Raw genomic sequence first — 3334 nt, forward strand, 5'->3', positions numbered from 1 at the left:
CGGGCCCCCGCCCGGGCGCGGCGGGGCGGGGAGGCTCGGAGCCCCCCCCCCTCCCAGCAGGCCAGCTCCGACAAAAAGGGGAAGTCCCGCCTTTCTGTGCGGTTTAAATATGTAAATTGTGAGAAGCGTCATTGGTCTAAAAGACTGTCCATCAACTCAGGTTCAACCCAATACACCGGATCAGCAAAATATTGCTGAAAAAGATGTTATCAGCTCTTTCATTTCTTCTACTTGACACTCGTGACTCTCCCTTCTCTCAGCCTGCAGGCTCCTGCTGATGCCAGCCTCAGTCAGGAAGCACCTGTCTAATTTTGTGCTATTTTGGGTCTAATTCCAGGTCCTTGGTCTCAGCACCCTTCAGCACTAAAACCAGCAGAGCCTCCTTGCTGAGTCCATCCCTGATAATTTGTAAGTAAGACAAAAGTTCAAGCTGCTCTAGGCCAGCTCAAGCAGAGCATCCTGCTACACCCACCCCATGAGTGTAGACAGTCTTTGCCTCCTGGAGTGGTCGTGCAGGTACCTTTTCCCTCTCTGCTGTGGAAGTGTCCATGGTGTATGTAAAGAGTATGGGCAAATGTGTTCAGAAACATCAGTCTCTTATGTTTTGTCATTTACCTTAACTCACATGACTTAAAAGGTGTTAGTTCTTATATCAAAATGTTAAAACTTAGCAATATCTATGAAATAAAACACAGCATCTGGTTCTGGCAAAACAAACACATTGCTTTTCCTTCCTTCAAACTCTTTATTTCTGAATGAGTTCATTTTCTTGATTGCTGGATTAGGTACCACACTCTTACGTACACTGCAGTTATTGACACAAACCCAATCCCAGCTAGTGCCAGTATCACAACTGCAGGATGTAGCCTTAAGTTGAAAAAGCCTGTGGCAGTTGGGGACCAGCCAAGAAAGTTTTCCCACCAGTGATTCGCTCCATCCCTCTTCATATGTTCTAGGACATGATGTGCCTTTTTCTTATTGTGATGGACACTGATCAGTGTCTTCTGACTTTTCTTCTTCAGCTGTTGTAGCAGTTTGTGCAGGCCAGGATGTTCCAACAGTTTTTTGTCCAGGATAATGTCCATTCCAACTGGTGTTGGAGAAAAGTTGATGTGGAGGTTCTGTAACACAGCTTCTAGTAGGTAATAGTTGAAATACATCCTGCTATGTTAGTAAAGTTACAAATACCTACTTTTGAGTGATTGGCAAACTGGATGTGTTATCTACTGTTAAGTTGTCACAGGGGGTTCTGAAAACATAGATATTGTCCTATCTATACCAGGATGGATTAAGGATCATTGTTGGAGTATATTTCAATGTGACAGACCCTTTGTTCTGGACTTTCAGCGGGTTACTTTCACATATAAATCCCTCTCTCACCATGCAGGCATTTACATCAACTGTTTGCCACATGTATGTGTGATTTTTTCTTACAGCCAATGCATTGTCCCAAATTATCTTTCAAATTTCAATGGGTAAAAATTAATTTTCTCCTTCTCTGATTATCACGGTGGTGGCAGACGGTAGCTGTGGGTGAGCTCGGATACAGTTAGTGCTGGAGACACAGTGCTTGGAACAATTCCCAAAGCATCAGCCAGTCACTGCTGATTAGGATCCTGCTATTTTCCTGAGATGGAAAAGAGAGTCGAAGCAGACCACTGGGTGTTTCCTGAAGTGCATCAGGAGGACTTTAAAGGTTGCTCTGTAGTACTCAAATCACTAATGTTTGTGCCTAATTTATTAGCCAGGGTTTCAAAATCGGTGGTGTTTAATATCCCCTTCCAGGTTCTTAATGTACCAGTTACATCCCTTCTAAGGTGAAGTTGTCCTCTCATTCTGCCAGGAACACCCTCCAGGAGAAGAGGTACCTATGAAAAGCGAACACTTTGGTCTGGTAGCTGTCACCTCGGTTTGCATGGACATTTCTGCTCTCTTTAAGGACCAAGTGGTATTAGACAATATTTGTTGTTGTCCAACTGATTTGACTACTTAGAGTCCAAGCAGTGAGATGTTTGGGGGCAATTTTACAGTGTTTTTGACAGTTAATTTATTTTAGATAATTAATTTAGACAGCTGATTTAGATAGGGGTATGCTAGGCACCCTTGCACACTCCAGGACACACTCACAAGGTCACAAGGTGTTTTAACTGGTTTTATAATTTTTGATTTATAGTGGTTTAGGTTCAGGGTGAGACCAGTGATGTTCCATGTTCTGTGTTTCTATTTTGGTTGTGTTTTCTGCAGGCTTCCAAAGGACTTCTGCCTGTTGCACGACCATCTACCAGCTGCAGACAAGGACATCCTTTTAGACAGTTATAAACTGGCCCACGAGACCTATTGTGCTCACAAGCCCCCACTTAGGGTGGCCTCTGAGGCATTTGAAGGATACTGCTATCCATGGCAGTGTTTCAGGTGTTACCAGCAGCATGATGACCAACAGCAATCATTAACCTCTAAAATAAACTAAGATATCTTGGCAGATGCACCAGAGATTGGTTCATTTTCAGAAATTAGAACATGGGCAATATCCATCTGGAACCGATTCTGTGTTGGTGGCCATTAGGGGCAGTAGCCACCCAGGAGAGTGGTTCTTGGACAGCTGTTAGAGTCATAGGTACAATCAGAATTCGGGGTAATTTGACCATGATTGGCTTGCCCACCTTCAGATTGTCCTGAAAAGATTCAGTTTTATTCTTTGTATCTGATTTGAAAGACTTGGAGCTCAGGAAACCCCAAGATACAGGCCTGCACATCAGTCCCTATCGTTGTTTTTCTCATACAGGAGATAACCTTTCATCTCATCCAGCTTTGTGTGCTTTCAGACAGTATTTTAACAAACCATTTGCACACTCCAGCACCACATTTCCCTTGGGATAGTAATATGTGAAAAACCCACTCAATACCCTCCTTTCTGGCCCAGTCCAGTACCAGGACACTGGTGATGTGTTATCCATTATCGCTTTGTGTATAAACAGGAGAACAAGAGACCTGATTGCAGAGCCCTGACACAGCGGCTTTAGCACTGGCGTGTTTTGGCACCCAGGTGGAGCTAAAGTACCGCTTCCCCTTTGGTCAGTACATGCTGACACCTTCTCAGGGTCCTCAGAGCCCATGGGAGGCCACCTAACAGGCTGAGTGGCAGCTGCAGCCACAGAAACCTTCTTGCCCACATCCACAGAAAAGCAGAGAGACCCCCCTGAAATCGGGGAGATTCAGAAGGAGGAAAATAGCTTTTGACGAGGGCCAAACCTATTCCAGAGCTGAGCTGGGCCAGGACGATGCCAGCACTGCCGCTGGCTCCCAGAGGAAGCTGGACAACACTGCTGACGGGCTC

Source organism: Corvus brachyrhynchos, unplaced genomic scaffold, assembly GCF_000691975.1.
Source record: "Corvus brachyrhynchos isolate BGI_N302 unplaced genomic scaffold, ASM69197v1 scaffold427, whole genome shotgun sequence".
Classification (NCBI taxonomy): domain Eukaryota; kingdom Metazoa; phylum Chordata; class Aves; order Passeriformes; family Corvidae; genus Corvus; species Corvus brachyrhynchos.